This window comes from Salmo salar, chromosome 15, assembly GCF_965601325.2.
Source record: "Salmo salar chromosome 15, fSalSal1, whole genome shotgun sequence".
Classification (NCBI taxonomy): Eukaryota; Metazoa; Chordata; class Actinopteri; order Salmoniformes; family Salmonidae; genus Salmo; species Salmo salar.
Genome location: NC_138305.1, coordinates 97,912,501 through 97,935,000, shown reverse-complemented (window position 1 = coordinate 97,935,000; position 22,500 = coordinate 97,912,501). Strand labels below are relative to the sequence as shown.

General features: G+C 47.6%; 1 protein-coding gene across 2 annotated transcripts in view; it reads left to right on the top strand.

Moving 5' to 3' along the window:
* The window catches only part of LOC106572508 (retinoic acid receptor gamma-A), a 132,494-nt gene that overhangs the window by 98,776 nt on the left and 11,218 nt on the right, over positions 1-22,500 (top strand). The gene's annotated exons all lie outside the window — the stretch shown is intronic.

Sequence of the window (22,500 nt, the reverse complement as noted above, 5' to 3'; positions counted from 1 at the left end):
TATCTCTCTTTCTCTCTTCTCCCCTATCTCTCTCTCTCTTCTCCCCTATCTCTCTCTCTCTCTTCCCCCATCTCTCTCTCTTCTTCCCCATCTCTCTCTCTCTTTCCCCCTGTCTCTCTCTCTCTTCCCCTATCTCTCTCTCTCTTCCCCTATCTCTCTCTCTCTTCCCCTATCTCTCTCTCTTCCCCCTATCTCTCTCTTCCCCCTATCTCTCTCTCTCTTCCCCCCTATCTCTCTCTCTCTTCCCCCCTATCTCGCTCTCTCTCTTCCCCCTATCCCTCTCTCTTCCCCCTATCTCTCTCTCTCTTCCCCTATCTCTGCCTGCCTGCCTGCCTGCCTGTCTGTCTGTCTGTCTGTCTGTCTGTCTGTCTGTCTGTCTGTCTGTCTGTCTGTCTGTCTGTCTGTCTGTCTGTCTGTCTGTCTGTCTGTCTGTCTGTCTGTCTGTCTGTCTGTCTGTCTGTCTGTCTTTCTTTCTCTCTCAGACGGTGTGCGTGCACACATATGTCTGCATATGTGTTTTGTGACTTTGTGTTGGTTATGACAGTGGGGGTGGTTTAGGTTGGGGGGTTCTCTGCTCCTGTCTGTCCACGTTGGTGTGCCTCCTCTCCTCTCCTCTCCTCTCCTCTCCTCTCCTCTCCTCTCCTCTCCTCTCCTCTCCTCTCCTCTCCTCTCCTCTCCTCTCCTCTCCTCTCCTCTCCTCTCCTCTCCTCTCCTCTCCTCTCCTCTCCTCTCCTCTCCTCTCCTCTCCCCTTTCCTTTATTCTCTTCTCCCTCTCATAATTTCCTCCCCTCTGAGTGGTCAGCCAGCCCAGTTTAATCACAGGCCTCCTTTCAAAGGCAGCAGGCCTCACAGGGCCCCCAGGCTGGGAGGCGAGAGGAGAGTTGGAGGGGTGTGTGTGTGTGGGTGTGTGTGTTGGGGGGGGGGGGGGGGGGGTTCAGGTAGTGAGCGTTCTGACAACTGTTAAAGGAACTGCTACCGCTCAGCACCTTTAATGAAGGAAAGCATGCTGGGAGTTTTTTGGAGTTTGAGTGTTTGGTGCGGAGGACTCTGGCCTAACTAACTTTCTAGACTCTTTTCTTGATCTTTTTCTTACATTTTTTTTCTATGGTGGAGGGTTAATGCAATATTTGTTTTAGCGGTATCCACCGTTTTTTTTCAGAGTTAGGGTGGAAGAAGACAGAGTAAGGTTTCTGGGGTTTGCAAGGTGTGGTATGCGCGATGGCTTCTCAGCCTAGCGCGGAGGAGACGCTGTCGATACGGCATGGATTCAGGTGTGTTCCTGAGAATGGAGTTAAGGTGGAGGAGGTTCTGCTCGCGGTCAGCGAACAGGTAGGAGCTGAATTTATACATTCTGCTTCTAGAATGAACAAAGCGGTGGTGGTGTTCATGAAAAGAGAAAATTTGGTTGGTAGGCTAATTGCTAGCGGAATATTTGTAAGGGATGTGTTGGTGCCAGTTTTACCTCTTTCTACCCCTTCGACAAGAGTAGTTGTTGCAAATTTACCTCCGTTTATTACGGACGATCAAATCAGGAAAGAGCTGAGTCGTTTTGGTAAGTTTGCTAGCGGGTTTCGTGTACTGTCGGCAGGTTTTCAGGCAGCTGCTGTTAAGCACGTTGTTTCGTTCCGGAGGCAAGTGTTTATGTTTCTGAACAACAATGAGCAACAGCTAAATGTGCATTTTAAAGTGAGGCATGGGGAGGGGCTCTATGCAGGGTTTGCCAGCACAGACAGTCTACGGTGTTTTGAGTGTGGGGATTTGGGGCATAAGAGCTTTGCGTGCCCACATAAAGGCCGTAGACAAAGTGAGGGTACAAGCGCCGGTGGGGGAAATCAAGGTCAAAGTGCAGGGGGAAATGAGATGCAGACAGCAGAGGCTGGGCCTAGTCATACCAGGGATGGTGGGGTAGCTGAGGCTGGGTCTAGTAAGGCAAGAGATGGTGGGGTAGAGGAGGCTGGGTCTAGTCAGACTAGAGATGGTGGTGTAGTGGAGGCTGGGTCTAGTCAGGCTAGAGATGGTGGTGTAGCGGAGGCTGGGTCTAGTCAGGCTAGAGATGGTGGGGTAGTGGAGGCTAAGCCTAGTCAGGCTAGAGATGGTGGGGTAGCTGAGGCTGGGCTTAGCTATGATATGGAGGATGATGTAAATGATGCTGGGCCTAGTCATGCTATGGAGGGTGGTGTAGAGGATGCTAGGTCTAGTCAGGTTATGCTAGTGGATGAGGAGAGTATAGTGGGGAAGTGTAAGAGACTAGGGGGGGAGGAGGAGGGTGCCAAGCGGAAAAGGAAAAAGGGTGTGGTTAAAGGCACAATGGAAATTTTGCCTGTTGCTGTGGGAGATGCCATGACCAGAGAGGAAGAGCAGGTGGTCAGGGTGGGAGATAGAGATGAGGAGGAAAGTGAGTCTGAGGAAGAGGATGAGGAGATATTTTTTTCAGACTCCTCTTCAATAGGCCCGGAGCTGACAGCCAGTCAAGCAGAGGGGTCTAAGTACACATTGAGAGAACTGACAAGGTTCCTGAATGAGACCAAGGGAAAAAAAGTTAATCTTGAGGCTTTTTTCCCTGATTCAAGAAAGTTTGTACGATCAGTACAACATGCTGTGAAAAATGAGGGGCATGGTGTCCTCTCACCCAGGAAACGGTTTAGGTTGAGGAAGTGGGTCACAACAGTGCGTAAGGGTTTACCTTCGGACACTGTTTAGATGTATACTTTCTTTCTGACACTGGGACTTTTGAGCTTTGCTATTGGTCTTTTTTCTCTGCTGGCTTTTCTCCCACTTCTTATGGAGACTCTACGGGTAGGCTCGCTCAATATAAATGGCGCCAGAGATGCGGGAAAGATGAGTGTGTTGGGTGAATATGTAAAACAAAAAAAAGTACAGGTGTTGTTTCTGCAGGAGACACATAGTGATGTGTTGAATGAAGTCGATTGGGGGCTCTGGTGGAAAGGGGCAAGTGTGTTGAGCCATGGGACAAATCTTAGTGCAGGAGTGGCAGTCCTTTTTGCACCGGGTCTGTCTGTAAAAATGTGCTCCTCAAAGGAGGTGTGTAGGGGTAGGCTCCTTGTTGTTAAAGCAGAAATTAACAACATGGGTTTTGTCTTTATAAATGTGTATGCGCCTAACACAGGGAGAGAAAGAGGGGTTCTATTTGGGAGTCTTAGACAGGAACTCTCACAGGTAGCGCCTGAGGAGACACTGGTGGTCGGAGGGGACTGGAACTGCACAATGGATTTTACAAAAGACAGAAATGGGGAAGAGCCTCATTCAGTGTCAGTGGGAGTGTTAAGGGACATTATTAATCAGTTCGACTTAGTGGATGTTTGGAGAACTAAACATCCGAACACAAGACAGTACACATGGGTGAAGGTTTTTGGGGCTAGGGTGAGTGCAGCCCGACTTGATCGGTTTTATATGTCTAGGAATCGGAGCAATAGGCTGTTGGGCGCTACCATTCTCCCGGTGGGGTTTTCCGATCACCACATAACCATGGCTCGGCTGTCTATTTCACCAGGGCCCCGGCAGGCATCCTATTGGAAATTCAATGTAAAGCTCTTACAAGATGCCACTTTTTGCGCAGGTTTCCAGACCTTCTGGGAAAGGTGGAGGCAGCAAATAGAGGAGTATGAGTCTCTGAGCCAATGGTGGGATGTGGGGAAAGTCCAAATTCGGCTTTTCTGTCAACAATACACAGCTCTCTCATCCTCAGAGGCTAGGAGAGTATTGGGGGAACTAGAGCGGTGTATTAGTGAGATGGAGGTAGAGATGGTGGGGCAAAGCAATGTAGGCCTCCAGGCTAATTTAACTGAATTACGCAGGGACCTGGGCAGTTTTTTCCAGGTTAAAGCAAAGGGAGCACTTGTAAGAGCTAGATTCTCCATGCTCAAGGAGATGGATGCTCCCAGCTCCTTCTTCTTTGGTTTGGAAAGACAGAGCAGTGAAGCCAAGGGTATGCATTGTCTACGGCTGTCTGATGGGCGGGTGACCTCTGTGGTGGGTGAGATGCGGGAGCGGACTGTGGAGTTTTATACTGAATTGTATAGGGCAGAAGAGTGTGATCCTTTGTGTGCTCAGGTCTTGTTCACAGAACTCCCTAAACTCTCTCTGGCACAGAGGGACGATTTGGACGTTCCTCTGTTGTCCCATGAACTGGCAGAGGCCGTAACCCAGATGTCCCCCGGTCGTGCACTGGGGGTCGATGGACTCCCAGTGGAGTTTTATAAAAAATTCTGGGGAATAATTGGACAGGACTTCTTTTGCGTGTTGCGTGAATGCGTCGGGGTAGGAGAGTTGCCGATGAGCTGCCGTCGGGCGGCTCTGACTCTCCTGCCCAAAAAAGGGGACTTGTGTGAACTTAAGAACTGGAGGCCTGTGGCATTACTCTGTGCGGACTACAAGATATTTGCCAAGGTCCTCTCCAACAGACTGAAGTCCCACTTGGACTCGATAGTACATAAGGACCAAACATATTGTGTACCGGGACGCTCAATCACGGACAACCTGTTCTTAATTAGGGACATGTTGGACTTGTCGAGAGGTTCTAATGTGAACTTTGGACTGGTCTCTTTAGATCAAGAGAAGGCTTTTGACAGAGTGGACCATGAATATCTGTTTAATGTGATGTCTGTGTTTGGGTTTGGGAGGAGTTTTTTGACCTGTGTGAAGCTGTTGTATGCTGGGGCATCATGTATGGTTAAGGTGGGAGGGGGGCTCAGTAGGCCAGTCTGGGTGAGACGGGGCATTAGACAAGGATGCCCTCTATCTGGGCAGTTATACACATTAGCCATTGAGCCTTTTTTAGGCCTGCTACGCAGGAGACTGCAGGGAGTGTGCTGGACAGGTATGGGTGTGGTGACAGGCATAGCAGTGTCAGCATATGCAGATGATGTCTCTGTGATGGTCAGGGATGGTCAAGATATGCAGGCACTGGAGACCAGTCTGAAGGTGTACGAGGGAGCTTCATCAGCTAAGGTAAACTGGGGCAAGAGCAAAGCTCTGTTATGTGGGGCATGGGGGGATAGGGCTCCTCCTCTGCTTCCAGGGGGTTTGCAGTGGGGTTGTGAAGGGCTTAAAGTGTTGGGGGTGTACCTGGGCTCGGAGAGGTGGGTCAGGAAGAACTGGGAGGGGCTGTCACAGGCAGTGGTGTCAAGACTGGCCAGGTGGAGGTGGCTCCTGTCCCAAGTGTCATATAGAGGGAGGGTGCTGATAATTAACAACCTGGTGGCATCTTCCCTGTGGCATAAACTGGCTGTCCTCAACCCCCCCGCCGGTCTGCTCGCAGACCTGCAACGCAAGCTGGTGGACTTCTTCTGGTCGGGCCATCACTGGCTGAGGGCGGCAGTGTTGTATATGACCGTCCACGAAGGAGGACAGGGCCTGGTGGAACTGGAGAGCAGGATGGCTGCTTTCCGGCTAAAGGCGGCACAGAGACTGCTGTACCATACTGATGTTGGCTGGAGGGAACCAGCATGCGCGCTGCTGAGGAGAGCTGGAGATTTAGGGTTGGACCGGCAGCTGTTCCTCATGAAGCTGGAGAGGCTGAGTACAGCAGGTCTCTCCGATTTTTACTCTGCGGTGCTGAGGGCCTGGCAGCTGCTAAGGCACACACGAGAAGGGGGTGTGGAGCCTGGGCTGTGGGTGTGGGAGGAGCCTATCTTCCACAACCCAGCCATCCCTTTGAGATCGGTCCAGTCGGCCACCCTGCAGAGGCAACTGATGGCAGGGGGTGTAAAAAGGCTGGGTGACTTGAGACTCCTGGGAGAGGAGGGGTGGAAAAGCCCGGAAGTCTTGGCACAGCAAACAGGAATAACGTCTCTTAGGCTGCTGGAGAGATTCCTGGAGGAGGTCCAGGAGGCACTGTCTGAGCCGGTAAGGGGGATGTTTGAGCAGCCAAAGGGAGAGGGGCCACCAATGTTTCCGCCACTGCAAGTGACGGCAGAGACTGGAGACTGGCAAGGGGGTCTGGAGGACTTGTTAGATTTTAACACTCCGAGCCTGGGGGAGTTTGAAGGGGTGGGAGGTAAAGCCCTCTACAACCTCTGTGTTAAGGTGAGGAACATTAGGAGCCTAACAGGAGTGAAGGCACATCAGTGGCAGGGGGTATGTGGGGTGGAGAGTATGGTGGGTTTTAGATGGAGGGGGCTCTACAAACCCCCAGTACCAAAGAGGTCAGGGGACCTCCAGTGGAGGGTTCTACATGGAGCCCTGGCCACTAACAGCTGGTTGGCACGGGTTGAACCGGGAGTCGGGCAGGAGTGTCATTTCTGTAAAATGAAAGAAACTGTGATTCATGTGTTTTCTGTGTGCACCAGATTAATGCCATTAATGTCTCTGTTGGAATGTCTGTGTGAGAGGTTGGGGGTGGTCTTTACTGTTGGGGTGTTCATAATGGGATACAGGTATTCAAGTAAGGAGAAGGAAAAATGTGTTTTGTTGAATTTTCTGTTTGCTCAGGCAAAGTTAGCTATTTGGCTAACAAGGAGGAACAGGGTCAAAGGTGGGGGGATAACAGACCCTTTATTATTGTTTAATGGGATGGTCTCTGCGCGCCTTATGGTTGAGTTTGAGTTCTATAAAATGATAAAAAGTGTGGAGATGTTTCAGGAGATATGGTGTGTTGGGGGGGCTGTCTGTATAGCTGGGGAAGATGTTTTGGATATACGGTTGTAGGAGTGGGTATTGTCTTGAGTATTGTGATGTTGGCTTGTATCATGTGGTTGCTGGAAAGGCGAGTATGGTACATGTATGCATTACAGGATGTATTTTTGGTTTTATTTTTAAGGGGGAGGTTGGGTGGTGAGTTTTAAATGAAATGAGAATGTTTCAGTAAAGAAAGACAAAAAGTCAAAAGTCTCTCTCTTTCTCTCTCTCTCTCTTTCTCTCTCTCTCTCTTTCTCTCTCTCTTTCTCTCTCTCTCTCTCTCTCTCAATTAAATTTACTTTATTGACATGGGAAGTTCATTATTACTTACACTGTCAAAGTATACATAGTGAAAAAATAAACATATATATTTATATATATAAATAAATGGTGGGACCAACAGCAATAGTAATAGTAGTAGTGGACATGGGATTACCAATCACAACAACTACAACAACAATATTAATCAGAACAACAATACATTAAAGCAACGGTAGTAGACCAGTGTCAACATGACTGAGAAGACACATGGCATGGTATGAAAGACAAAACAAAACAAGATGGGAAATATTATCCACATTACATTGCACTTTTCACTGGCTGTCCCTCAGGTTGTGGCAGGAGGACACATTTTGGCTTTTCACCCCAAAAATATTTGATTTTTCTTCTTCTTTTATAGTTTCAAATTCTTTGTATTGAATTATAATTTTGGGAAATAAATATTCTCTTAGGTCTGAGTATTTATCACAGTGTAATAGGAAATGCAGCTCTGTCTCTACCTCTCCCCTGGAGCAGAGTGAGCACAGCCTGTCCTCTCTGGGCAGCCAGGTTTGTCTGTGACGACACACATGCCTCACTGTCTGGTATCTGACCGTAACAGACACACATGCCTCTCTGTCTGGTATCTGACCGTAACAGACACACATGCCTCACTGTCTAGTATCTGACCGTAACAGACACACATGCCTCACTGTCTGGTATCTGACCGTAACAGACACACATGCCTCACTGTCTGGTATCTGACCGTAACAGACACACATGCCTCACTGTCTAGTATCTGACCGTAACAGACACACATGCCTCACTGTCTGGTATCTGACCGTAACAGACACACATGCCTCACTGTCTAGTATCTGACCGTAACAGACACACATGCCTCACTGTCTGGTATCTGACCGTAACAGACACACATGCCTCACTGTCTGGTATCTGACCGTAACAGACACACATGCCTCACTGTCTGGTATCTGACCGTAACAGACACACATGCCTCACTGTCTGGTATCTGACCGTAACAGACACACATGCCTCTCTGTCTGGTATCTGACCGTAACAGACACACATGCCTCACTGTCTAGTATCTGACCGTAACAGACACACATGCCTCACTGTCTGGTATCTGACCGTAACAGACACACATGCCTCACTGTCTAGTATCTGACCGTAACAGACACACATGCCTCACTGTCTGGTATCTGACCGTAACAGACACACATGCCTCACTGTCTGGTATCTGACCGTAACAGACACACATGCCTCACTGTCTGGTATCTGACCGTAACAGACACACATGCCTCACTGTCTGGTATCTGACCGTAACAGACACACATGCCTCACTGTCTGGTTTCTGACCGTAACAGACACACATGCCTCTCTGTCTGGTATCTGACCGTAACAGACACACATGCCTCACTGTCTGGTATCTGACCGTAACAGACACACATGCCTCTCTGTCTGGTATCTGACCGTAACAGACACACATGCCTCACTGTCTGGTATCTGACCGTAACAGACACACATGCCTCTCTGTCTGGTATCTGACCGTAACAGACACACATGCCTCACTGTCTGGTATCTGACCGTAACAGACACACATGCCTCTCTGTCTGGTATCTGACCGTAACAGACACACATGCCTCTCTGTCTGGTATCTGACCGTAACAGACACACATGCCTCACTGTCTGGTATCTGACCGTAACAGACACACATGCCTCACTGTCTGGTATCTGACCGTAACAGACACACATGCCTCACTGTCTGGTATCTGACCGTAACAGACACACATGCCTCACTGTCTGGTATCTGACCGTAACAGACACACATGCCTCACTGTCTGGTATCTGACCGTAACAGACACACATGCCTCACTGTCTAGTATCTGACCGTAACAGACACACATGCCTCACTGTCTAGTATCTGACCGTAACAGACACATACGGCTTCAGGTCTGTACTCTGGGTTCTTTAAGGAAGTTAGAGATGCAGACAGACTCCCACCTGTACCTGTACCACTCTATCTACCAGCTGTAAACAAGGCCAATACACAGATCCCTGTACAGCACTACAACTAGCATGTACTTTCATGGCACATTGGAAGAGTACAGCGGGTGAATCAGGACAGACAGCAGAGTGAACAGAGAGTCCCACTTGTAAATCAAATGGAGTCTAGTCTGCAGAGACTGGGCAGAGCCACTGACTGGAAGAGGGCCCACTCTAAACTAAGAGGCCACAGTTCTATTCGCATACACGTTAGCACGCACACAAAAATACTCACGCAGGCAAGAACGCATGCTTGCGAGCACAAACAAACACACATACAACAAGCACATACACACACACACACTAACTCCCTCACATGCCAAGACTCACCCTGGAATAGTGTCCCAGTGAAGATTCAATCACACCCACAGTCACGTAGACCAAATCTGCAGGCAGCCTATTGTGAAGGAATAGTTGTTCCTCTGCCAGGGTGTCATATGCTAGCTAGCTGCTCGGTTAAAAGCAGGGTTGCGCAACAACACAGAAACACAGTAATACCTTTGCTTTGCTCACAGTTGAATTGCTATTGGACACATGCTGTACATCACAGCTCTTCTTTTCTAGAGACGACAAAACAACACACAGGTTTTGATGGTCAACCAGAAAGCCCTTCCTCTTTGGTTCCCTGTGTATCCTTTCTTCTTTCTCTTCTTCTATTGTATCACTTGAACTTCAAGGGAAGTCATTTGGCCCAGTTGACGTTGACCTAGAATTTAATGCAATTGACCTTCAGCTACACGTCTATTTCTGTCTGGTGTACTTAGCACATCTAATGAGGTGCAGGGAAAGGATGTTACTCCGCAGATAGAGGCTGAAGGTGTGTGTGTGTGTGTGTCCCTGCATGTGTGCTTCTGCGTGTGTGTGTGCATGAACGTGTGCGCGTGACTCTGGGATTAGTGTAAGTCATGGCAGTGCAGCTGGACCATGTGTGTACAGAGGCCACTGAGAGAGGGGGATTAGAGGTAACTGATACTTAGTACGAAATGTAGGAAATGAGCAGTGGCTAACTCTCCTCTCCTCCCCTCTGTCACCCCCCTAGCACACAGCCCCCAACCCCAATCCCCACACACTACCCAGCTCTCCTCTCGTCCATCACCAGCCTTCAGCTCTCCGAAGGAAGATTGTCATGCAAACTGAGGCCCAGGCTTCAGAACTGATAAGAGGGCCTCTCATTTCAGAGGCCTTTTTTCTCTAAACAAAGATGAGCTGGGTTTGGGAGACAGTGAGTGACAGGAAGAGACAGGGACAGACAGGGGAGGGGGCTCAGTGGGGTTGATTGAATAGCTCCATGTCATCATTCAAGTGGGCCTGCTTGCCTGGGGTGGGGTAATTGTGGAGGGATATTTGGATATGTATGGAGCGTGTGTGTGTGTCAAATAAAATAAAATAATTATTGGTCACATACACATATTTAGCAGATGTTATTGAGGGTGTAGCTAAATGCTTGTGTTTCTACCTCCAACAGTGCAGTATATCTAACTATATGCTTGTGTTTCTACCTCCAACAGTGCAGTATATCTAACTATATGCTTGTGTTTCTACTTCCAACAGTGCAGTATATCTAACTATATGCTTGTGTTTCTACCTCCAACAGTGCAGTATATCTAACTATATGCTTGTGTTTCTACCTCCAACAGTGCAGTATATCTAACTATATGCTTGTGTTTCTACCTCCAACAGTGCAGTAGGATCTAACTATATGCTTGTGTTTCTACCTCCAACAGTGCAGTATATCTAACTATATGCTTGTGTTCCTAGCTCCAACAGTGCAGTAGGATCTAACTATATGCTTGTGTTTCTACTTCCAACAGTGCAGTATATCTAACTATATGCTTGTGTTCCTAGCTCCAACAGTGCAGTAGGATCTAACTATATGCTTGTGTTTCTACCTCCAACAGTGCAGTATATCTAACTATATGCTTGTGTTCCTAGCTCCAACAGTGCAGTAGTATCTAACAATTCACAACAATAAACACAAATCTAAAAGTAAAATAATGGAATTAAAAAATATATAAATATTAGGAGTGGCACTGACTAAAATACAGTAGAATAGAATGCAGTATATAAATATGAGATGAGTAAAGCGGTATGTAAATATTATTCAAGTGACTAGTGTTCCATTATTAAAGTGGCCAGGGATTCCACGTCTATGTATATAGGGCAGCAGCCTCTAAGGTGCAGGGTTGAGTAACCAGGTGGAAGCCGGCTAGTGATGGCTATTTGATGGCCTTGAGTTAGATGCTGTTTTTCAGTCTCTCGGTCTTAGCTTTGATGCTGACCTCGCCTTCTGGATGATAGCGGGTTGAGCAGGCAGTGGCTCGGGTGGTTGATGTCCTTGATGATCTTTTTGGTCTTCCTGTGACATCGGGTGCTGTAGGTGTCCTAGTTTGCCCCTGGTGAAGCATTGGGCAGACCGCACCACCCTCTGGAAAGCCCTGCTCTTACGGGCGGTGCAATTGCTGTACCAGGCGGTGATACTCTCAACAGGAAGCTCTCAATTGTGCATCTGTTAAAGTTTGTGAGGGTTTTCTTCAGCCTCCTCAGGTTGAAGAGGCGTTGTTGCGCCTTCTGTACCACACTGTCTGTATGGGTGGACCATTTCAGATTGTCAGTGATGTGTACGCCGAGGAACTTGAAGCTTTCCACCTGTTCCACTGCGATCCCATCAATGTGGATAGAGGCATGTTCCCTCTGCTGTTTTCTGAAGTCCACGATCGGCTCCTTTGTTTTGTTGACATTGAGTGAGAGGTTATTCTCCTGGCACCACTCTCCCAGGGCCCTCACCTCCTCCCTATAGGCTGTCTCGTCATTGTTGGTAATCAAGCCTACTACTGTTGTGTCGTTTGCAAACTTGATGATTGAGTTGGAGGCGTGCTTGGCCACGCAGTCATGGGTAAACAGAGAGTACAGGAGGGGGCTGAGCACGCACCCTTGTGGGGCCCCTGTGTTGAGGATCAGCAAAGTGGAGGTGTTGTTTCCTACCCTCACCACCTGGGGGGCGGCCTGTCAGGAAGTCCAAGACCCAGTTTCACAGGGCTGGGTTCAGACCCAGGGCCCAGATGAGCTTGGAGGGTACTTTCGTGTTGAATGCTGAGCTATGGTCAATGAACAGCATTCTTACATAGGTATTCCTCTTGGATAGGGCAGTGTGCAGTGCGATGGCGATTGCATCGTCTGTGGATCTATTTGGGCGGTAAACAAATTGAAGTGGGTCTAGTGTGTCAGGTAGGGTGGAGGTGATATGATCCTTAACTAGCCCCACAAAGCACTTCATGATGACAGAAGTGAGTGCTACGGGGCGATAGTCATTTAGTTCAGTTACCTTATCTTTCTTGGGTACAGGAACAATGGTGGACATCTTGAAGCAAGTGGGGACAGCAGACTGGGATAGGGAGAGATTGAATATGTCTGTAAACACTCCAGCCAGCTGGTCTGCGCATGCTTTGAAGACGCGGCTAGGGATGCCGTCTGGGCCGGCAGCCTTGCGAGGGTTAACAGACTTAAATGTCTTACTCATGTCGGCCAAGGAGAAAGAGAGCCCACAGTCCTTGGTAGTGGGCCGTGACGGTGGCACTGTGTTATCCTCAAAGCTGGCGACGTTGCTGGTTTTCCATTTGTTGTCCGTGTCTGAGCCATTGAATTGCGACTCCACTTTGTCTCTATATTAACATTTTGCTTGTTTGATTGCTTTATGGCGGTAATAACTTCACTGTTTATATTTGGCCATATTCCCAGTCACCTTGCCATGGTTAAATGCGGTGGTTCTGTTTTCAGTTTTGCGCGAATGCTGCCATCTATCCATGGTTTTGTCACGCCCTGGCCATAGAGAGGGTTTTGTTCTCTATTTTGGTTAGGCCAGGGTGTGACTAGGGTGGGCATTCTATGTGCCCTTTTCTATGTTTTGTGTATTTCTTTGTTTTGGCCGGGTATGGTTCTCAATCAGGGACAGCTGTCTATCGTTGTCTCTGATTCGGAACCATACTTAGGTAGCCTTTTCCCACAGGGTTTTTGTGGGTAGTTAATTTCTGTTTATTGTTTTGCACCTTACGGAACTGTTTCGGTTCTTCTCTTTGTTATTTTTGTTTAGTGTTCAGTTTATTAAATAAAGCATGAACACTTACCACGCTGCGTTTTGGTCCGATGATTCCTCCTCTTCAGACAACGAAGACTATTACAGGCTTATGGTTTGGGTAGGTTTTAATAGTCACACTGGGTACAACATTTTCTATACACTTCCTGATGAACTGACTCACCGTATCGGTGTATTCGTCTATGTTATTCTCAGAGGCTACCTGGAACATATCCCAGTCGGCGTGATCAAAACAATCTGCAAATATGAATTCCGATAGGTCAGACCAGCGTTGAATAGACCTTAGCACGTGTACGTCCTGTTTGAGTTTCTGCCTATAGGAAGAGAGAAGCAAAATGGAGTTGTAATCAGATTTGCCGAAGGGAGGGCGGGGGAGGTCCTTGTAGGCATTTCGAAAAGTTGAGTAGCAGTGGTCCAATGTTTTACCAGCACGAGTACTCCCGTCAATGTGTTGGTAGAACTTCGGTAGCGTTTTCCTACAATAAATGTGGTCTCAGGATATGTGGATTCCAATTTTCATAAAGTCCACTGTAGTTCTTTGAGGACCGTCATGTTATTGTCTTGAGCGGGAATACACACGGCTGTGACTATACCCGAAGAGAATTCTCTTGGGAGGTAATATGATTGGCATTAGATTGTAAGGTATTCTAGGTCGGGTGAACGGAAGGACTTGAGTTTCTGTATGTTATCAAATCAAATCAAATGTATTTATATAGCCCTTCTTACATCAGCTGATATCTCAAAGTGCTGTACAGAAACCCAGCCTAAAACCCCAAACAGCAAGCAATGCAGGTGTAGAAGCACAGTGGCTAGAAAAACTCCCTAGAAAGGCCAAAACCTAGGAAGAAACCTAGAGAGGAACCAGGCTATGAGGGGTGGCCAGTCCTCTTCTGGCTGTGCCGGGTGGAGATTATAACAGCACATGGCCTAGATGTTCAAATGTTCATAAATGACCAGCATGATCAAATAATAATAATCAAAGTAGTTGTTGAGGGTGCAACAAGTCAGTAACACAAGAGTAAGTGTCAGTTGGCTTTTTCATAGCCGATCTTTGAGAGTATCTCTACCGCTCCTGCTGTCTCTAGAGAGTTGAAAACAGCAGGTCTGGGACAGGTAGCACGTCCGGTGAATAGGTCAGGGTTCCAGCAGGTCTGGGACAGCAAGTCTGGGACAGGTAGCACGTCCGGTGAACAGGTCAGGGTTCCATAGCTGCAGGCAGAACAGTTGGAAGTGGAGCAGCAGCACGGCCAGGTGAACTGGGGACAGCAAGGAGTCATCAAGCCAGGTAGTCCTGAGGCATGGTCCTAGGGCTCAGGTCCTCCGAGAGAGAGAAAGAAAGAAAGAGAAAGAGAGAATTAGAGAGAGCATATTTAAATTCACACAGGACACCGGAAAAGACAAGAGAAATACTCCAGATGTGACAGACTGACCCTAGCCCCCCGACACATAAACTACTGCAGCATAAATACTGGAGGCTGAGACAGGAGGGGTCAGGAGACACTGTGGCCCCATCCGATGAAACCCCCGGACAGGGCCAAACAGGTAGGATCTAACCCCACCCACTTTGCCAAAGCACAGCCTCCACACCACTGGAGGGATATCTCCAACCACCAACATACCATCCCGGGACAAGGCCGAGTATAGCCCACAAAGATCTCCACCACGGCACAGCACAAGGGGGGGTGCCAACCCAGACAGGAAGACCACGTCAGTGACTCAACCCACTCAAGTGACGCACCCCTCCCAGGGACGGCATGGAAGAACACCAGTAAGCCAGTGACTCAGCCCCCGTAATAGGGGTAGAGGCAGAGAATCCCAGTGGAAAGAGGGGAAACCGGCCAGGCAGCGACAGCAAGGGCGGTTCGTTGCTCCAGCCTTTCCGTTCACCTTCACACCCCTGGGCCAGACTACACTTAATCATAGGACCTACTGAAGAGATGTGTCTTCAGTAAAGACTTAAAGGTTGAGACTGAGTCTGCGTCTCTCACATGGGTAGGCAGACTATTCCATAAAAATGGAGCTCTATAGGAGAAAGCCCTGCCTCCAGCTGTTTGCTTAGAAATTCTAGGAACAATTAGGAGGCCCGCGTCTTGTGACCGTAGCGAACGTGTAGGTATGTACGGCAGGACCAAATCGGAAAGATAGGTAGGAGCAAGCCCATGTAATGCTTTGTAGGTTAGCAGTAAAACCTTGAAATCAGCCCTTGCCTTAACAGGAAGCCAGTGTAGGGAGGCTAGCACTGGAGTAATATAATCACATTTTTTGGTTCTAGTCAGGATTCTAGCAGCCGTATTTAGCACTAACTGAAGTTTATTTAGTGCTTTATCCGGGTAGCCGGAAAGTAGAGCATTGCAGTAGTCCAACCTAGAAGTAACAAAGGCATAGATTCATTTTCTGCGTCATTTTTGGACAGAAAGTTTCTGATTTTTGCAATGTTACGTAGATGAAAAAAAGCTGTCCTTGAAACAGTCTTGATATGTTCTTCAAAAGAGAGATCAGGGTCCAGAGTAACGCCGAGGTCCTTCACAGTTTTATTTGAGACGACTGTACAACCATCCAGATTAATTGTCAGATTCAACAGAAGATCTCTTTGTTTCTTGGGACCTAGAACAAGCATCTCTGTTTTGTCCAAGTTTAAGAGTAGAAAGTTTGCAGCCATCCACTTCCTTATGTCTGAGACACAGGCTAATAGCGAGGGCAATTTTGGGGCTTCATCATGTTTCATTGAAATGTACAGCTGTGTGTCATCCGCATAGCAGTGAAATTTAACATTATGTTTTCGAATGACATCCCCAAGAGGTAAAATATATAGTGAAAACAATAGTGGTCCTAAAACGGAACCTTGAGGAACACCGAAATTTACAGTTGATTTGTCAGAGGACAAACCATTCACAGAGACAAACTGATATCTTTCCGACAGATAAGACCTAAACCAGGCCAGAACTTGTCCATGTAGACCAATTTGGGTTTCCAATCTCTCCAAAAGAATGTGGTGATCTATGGTATCAAAAGCAGCACTAAGATCTAGGAGCACGAGGACATCCCAATCACACCATGAGTAGTTGATCATGAAACATACACCCCCGCCTTTCCTCATTCCGGACAGTTCTTTATTCCTGTCTGTGTAATGTACTGAGAACCCAGCTGGCTTTATGGACGGGGACAGCATATCCTGAGAGAGCCATGTTTCCTTGAAACAGAGTACGTGACAATCCCTGATGTCTCTTGAAGGAGATCCCCGCCCTGAGCTCGCCTCCTTAAATATCCAGAGACTGAACATTAGCGAGTAATATACTCTGAAGCGGTGGATGGTGTGCAGTAGCTCACTGGCATTACGACCAGGAATAGGAATTTCCGAAGAAGAGGTATTCAGAGTGGACTTTTAGTCCGACTCAAGAGGCGGTGGATGGTGTGCAGTAGCTCACTGGCATTACGACCAGGAATACTACTTCTATTCCGACTCTTGAGTCAGACTAGAAGTCCACTCTGAATACCTCTTCTTCGGAAAGTCGTATTCCTGGTCGTAATGCCAGTGAGCTACCGCTCTGGGCTAATAATGTAGCAAATAACACACTAAAAAACTAAATACTGCAAAGTTCCTTAGGAGCTAAAAGCAGAGCTACCATATCTGTCGGCACCATCGTATAATGTGTGTGTGTGTGTGTGTGTGTGTGTGTGTGTGTGTGTGTGTGTGTGTGTGTGTGTGTGTGTGTGTGTGTGTGTGTGTGTGTGTGTGTGTGTGTGTGTGTGTCTGTGAGAACAGGAGAGTCAGGTTCTATTCTACTATGGCAGGAACCAGTTCATGTTGTTGACAGATCCTGATGGATATTTATGTTCTCCGCTGTCCTAGTTTCTCTCTCTCTCTCTCTCTCTCTCTCTCTCCACCCCGTCTCTTTCTCTCTCTCGTTCAATCTCTCCGCCTCTCAGACCATCTAATTTACTATCTATTTCTTGACGCCACACAGGGTTTGTCCTTATCAAAGGACTTGTCAAACACATCGCCCCAGAGTCTTGTTTACTGCTGTTATTATTGCATAAAAGTTGACACCACGCTCACTGAGGTTCTACTAAATAATAATAATATATGCCATTTACCCTTTTATCCAACGTCATGGGTGTATACGTTTTAAGTATGGGTGGCCCCAGGAATCAAACCCACAACCCTGGTGGTGCAAGTGCCATGCTCTACCAACTGGACTCTTCGCTGACCCTGTGTTCAAATCAAATCGTCAATCAAATGTCAAATACACATATTATGCAGATGTTTGATAAATGCGTATGTTCCTACAGTACAGTAATACCTAACCGGAATACTGTAGTGTTTGTAACATACAGGGTCAAGGGGATTGCTGCAACTCCCAATCAAATCAAATCAAATGTATTGGTCACATACACATGGTTAGCAGATGTTAATGTGAGTGTTTGCGAAATGCTTGTGCTTCTAGTTCCGACAGTGCAGTAATATCTAAAGGGATGGAATAAGAATATGTACATATAAATATATGGATGACCGATGACCGAGCGGCATTGGCAAGATGCAATAGATTGTATAAAATACAATATATGTACATATGAGATGAACTGCTGCAGAAACAGTGTGCATACCAAATAGCACCCTATTCCCTATTTAGTGCACTGCTTTTGACCTGGGCCCTTAGAGCTCTGGTCCAAAGTAGTGCACAATAGGGAAACGGTGTCCATTTGGGTCACAGACACAGTCATCTTTTTTAAGGAATGGTTAGAGTAGAGAGGTTGATTTGTTACTTCAGTATTGGGATTGTTCCTGAGACTGATCTAAAACACATTTTCCTCAAGCACATTGAAGCTGTTAGACGTTTAGGAATTTAGGCTGTAGACTTAGAATACAGTTAGTTTGATATGAAAATGTATAAGAAAAGCATACGCTTGACAGTAAGCAGCTAGTGACAAATGGCTCTCCAATCCAATGACATATTGCTGCTGTACTTATCATCAATGATTAGCTCTAGTATCAGCAGCAGCAGTATCAGTAAGGTCAAATAGGTTTTTCATGGATTTAGGCCAAGGAATTACAATATAGTTTGATGTAAAATGTATATAAAAAATGATTATCTGCATTAAGTGGTCAAATGGCTCTCAGATTCCATACTGTATCACTGCGGTTTATCATCAATGATAATCTAGTTGCAGTAGCTGTAGTATTAGTAGCAGTAAGATATGTTGAATTTAAGCAAAGGAATTTGAACATAGTTTCATGTAAAAAATGTGCAACAGAAAGCAATAAGTGTCAGATAGCTGACATATTGCTGTCAGTAGCGTCAATGATTATCTCTAGCAGGAGTAGTAGTAATAGTAGGGGTATTCGTAGTAGTAGTAGTTATGGTAGTAATAGTAGTAGCAGTAGTGGTAGCAGTAGGAGTAGCAGCAGTAGTAGTAGTAGGAGTTGTTGTAGTAGTAATAGTAGTAGTAGTAGTGGTGGTAGTAATAGTAGTAGCAGTAGTGGTAGCAGTAGGAGTAGCAGCAGTAGTAGTAGTAGGAGTTGTAGTAGTAATAGTAGTAGTAGTAGTGGTAGTAATAGTAGTAGCAGTAGTGGTAGCAGTAGGAGTAGTAGTAGCAGTAGTAGTAGCAGTAGTAGTAGTAGTAGTAGTAGTAGTAGTAGTAGTAGTAGTAGTAGTAGGAGAAGTAGTAGGAGGAGTTGTAGTAGTAGCAGTAATAGTAGCAGTAGTAGTAGTAGCAGTAGCAGTAATAGTAGCAGTAGTAGAAGGAGCAGGACTAAGTAGTAGTAGTAGTAGGAGGAGTTGTAGTAGCAGTAGTAGTAGCAGTAGTAGGAGTAATAGTAGTATCAGTAGTAGTAGTAGTAGTAGTTGTAGCAGTAATAGTAGCAGTAGTAGGAGTAATAGTAGTAGTAGTAGCAGTAGCACTAATAGTAGCAGCAGTAGGAGTAATAGTAGTAGTAGCAGTAGTAGTAGTAGGAGGAGTTGTAGTAGCAGTAGTAGTTGTAGTAGTAGCAGTAATAGTAGCAGTAATAGGAGTAGTAGGAGGAGTAGTATTAGTAGTAGGAGGAGTAGTAGTAGCAGTAGCAGTAATAGTAGTAGCAGTAGTAGTTGTAGTAGTTGTAGCATTAGCAGTAATAGTAGCAGTAGTAGGAGTAATAGTAGTAGGAGTAATAGTAGCAGTAGTAGTTGTAGTAGTAGCAGTAGCACTAATAGTAGCAGTAGTAGGAGTAATAGTAGTAGCAGCAGTAGTAGCAGTAGTAGTAGTAGTAGGAGGAGGAGGAGGAGGAGGAGTTGTTGTAGTAGTAGGAGTAGCAGTAGTAGTTGTTGTAGTTGTAGTAGTAGGAGTAGCAGTAGTAGTTGTTGTAGTAGTAGTAGTAGTAGTAGTAGTAGTAGTAGTAGTAGTAGTTGTTGTAGTAGCAGTAGTAGAAGGAGCAAGAGTAAGTAGTAGTAGTAGCAGTAGTAGTAGTAGTAGTATTAGTAGCAGTAGTGGTGGTAGTAATAGTGGTAGTAGTAGGAGTAGTAGTAGTAGTAGTAGTAGTAATAGGAGGAGGAGGAGTTGTAGTAGTAGCAGTAGTAGTAGTAGTGGTATTAGTAGTAGTAGTAGTAGTAGTAGTAGAAGTAGGAGTAGTAGTAATAGTAGTAGTAGGAGGTGGAGGAGTTGTAGTAGTAGTATTAGTAGTAGTAGTGGTATTAGTATTAGTAGTAGTAGTAGTGGTATTAGTAGTAATAGTAGTAGCAGTAGCAGTAGTAGTAGTAGTAGTGGTATTAGTAGTAGTATTAGTAGTGGTAGTGGTATTAGTAGTAGCAGTAGCAGTAATGATGGTCATCTTCTTCTTGAACAAGGCTAGCCCTGAGGTACTACAGCTGTGTCCACCTCCCACTCCTCCCACCCCTCCCTCCTTCTGTCCCCTGGCTTTCTCTCTGTTTTATCAAATTCCTCATTTTATGCCCCCTTTTTCTTATTTTTGAAGTTTCCCCAATTTTGTCAAAAGGCAAGCTGGTGGTTTGGTTTGAGCCCAGGGTGTGAGTGAAGGGGGAGAGGAGGGAACGGGGAGAGGAGAGGAGGGAAGGGGGACTGAGGAGGGAAGACTGGAGGAGGGAAGGGGAACTGGAGGAGGGAAGGGGAACTGGAGGAGGGAAGGGGAACTGGAGGAGTGAAGGGGAACTAGAGGAGGGTAGGGGAACTGGAGGAGGGTAGGGGAACTGGAGGAGGGAAGGGGAACTGGAGGAGGGAAGGGGAACTGGAGGAGGGAAGGGGAACTGGAGGAGGGAAGGGGAACTGGAGGAAGGAAGGGGAACTGGAGGAGGGAAGGGGAACTGGAGGAGGGAAGGGGAACTGGAGGGGGGAAGGGGAACTAGAGGAGGGAAGGGGGACTGGAGGAGGGAAGGGGAACTGGAGGAGGGAAGGGGAACTGGAGGAGGGTAGGGGAACTGGAGGAAGGAAGGGGAACTGGAGGAAGGAAGGGGAACTGGAGGAGGGTAGGGGAACTGGAGGAAGGAAGGGGAACTGGAGGAAGGAAGGGGAACTGGAGGAGGGAAGGGGAACTGGAGGAGGGAAGGGGAACTGGAGGAAGGAAGGGGAACTGGAGGAAGGAAGGGGAACTGGAGGAGGGAAGGGGAACTGGAGGAGGGTAGGGGAACTGGAGGAGGGTAGGGAAACTGGAGGAGGGTAGGGGAACTGGAGGAAGGAAGGTGAACTGGAGGAGGGTAGGGGAACTGGAGGAAGGAAGGGGAACTGGAGGAGGGAAGGGGAACTAGAGGAGGGAAGTGGAACTGGAGGAGGGAAGGGGAACTGGAGGAAGGAAGGGGAACTGGAGGAAGGAAGGGGAACTGGAGGAGGGAAGGGGAACTGGAGGAGGGTAGGGGAACTGGAGGAGGGTAGGGGAACTGGAGGAGGGTAGGGGAACTGGAGGAGGGTAGGGGAACTGGAGGAAGGAAGGTGAACTGGAGGAGGGTAGGGGAACTGGAGGAAGGAAGGGGAACTGGAGGAGGGAAGGGGAACTGGAGGAGGGTAGGGGAACTGGAGGAGGGTAGGGGAACTGGAGGAGGGTAGGGGAACTGGAGGAAGGAAGGTGAACTGGAGGAGGGTAGGGGAACTGGAGGAAGGAAGGTGAACTGGAGGAGGGAAGGGGAACTGGAGGAGGGAAGGGGAACTGGAGGAGGGAAGGGGAACTGGAGGAGGGAAGGGGAACCAGAGGAGGGAAGTGGAACCGGAGGAGGGAAGGGGAACTGGAGGAGGGAAGGGGAACTGGAGGAGGGTAGGGGAACTGGAGGAGGGTAGGGGAACTGGAGGAGGGTAGGGGAACTGGAGGAAGGAAGGGGAACTGGAGGAGGGTAGGGGAACTGGAGGAAGGAAGGGGAACTGGAGGAGGGAAGTGGTACTAGAGGTGGAAAGGGGGACTGAGAAAGGGGGGGGGGGGTTATAGGTTAAGTTTAGGCTAGCCCTGTGGTTTCCATTGAAGGTGCTAGGGGGAGGTGGGGGCAGTAAAAGTTAGAATTTTGGCCTCCCTGTTTTTTTATTTTATGATTGGGGCTGCTTTTTTACGGGCCTGGACCTACAACTGCTGGTGTGAATAGCTGCCCAAGGTGACTGGATCCTAATAAAGGCCTGGCCAGCTAGGAGACTGTCTTTATAAGCCAGTTCATAAGCCTGGGCCGCTATTAAACCATGCCAGGGCTGAGGAATTTAGGGCCAGGAAACAAGACAAAATAGGGTTTGTGTGTCTGGGGGTGGTAGGTTTTGGAGGCTGGTGCTGGAGAAGTCGGGAGGTTGAAGTTTGAGGGGTGACCGGCCGTGAAAGTTGAAAGAAGTGTTATTAGGGAGGGGTCTGCCTCTTACTGAGAGTTTGCAACGTTAACTAGCATGTGTGACTGCCTGGTGTGTGTGGGTGTGTAATGCGTGTGTGTGCCTGTGAGCATGTTGTGTTTTGTGCGCCTGTGTGTGAGTGAGTGGCTTATGGAATCCATACAATGCATAGCTCAGTGCACAATGGCCTTATTTAGAACATCAGCAGCATGTGACGTCAGTGGTACGACAATCAGCTTGTGTGACTGGGTTTGAACAGGATTGGCAGAAGTCTGCAGTCTGCAGCAGTGGGATTTCTTTCTACATGTTGGTCTCTCATCTTCCTACACCTTAGCTACCTTGTCAGGTGTGTGCTAGATTTGTCCTGAGGTTGTGTTAAGTGGATGCCGGTCTCAGTGAGTCAGTCAGTGGCAGTCAGTAGGCTGTTTGGGAACGACTGACAAATCCCTAGCTGCAGCAACAGCCCTGCCCATTCAGCTACCAGTCCTTATCAGAGACTGAGATCTGTCAATCTAATCAATGTTAAACTGTTTGTTTTCTTTACCTCTGTCAATCTGAGCCCCTCCCAGCTCTAAAACGCACACTAATCTCTGATCTGTGACCTGAGGGCCCGGCTGGGGGGGGGGGGGGGCTATGCTAAAACCCTACACCCCCAACCCGAGTGCTCCGTTCTT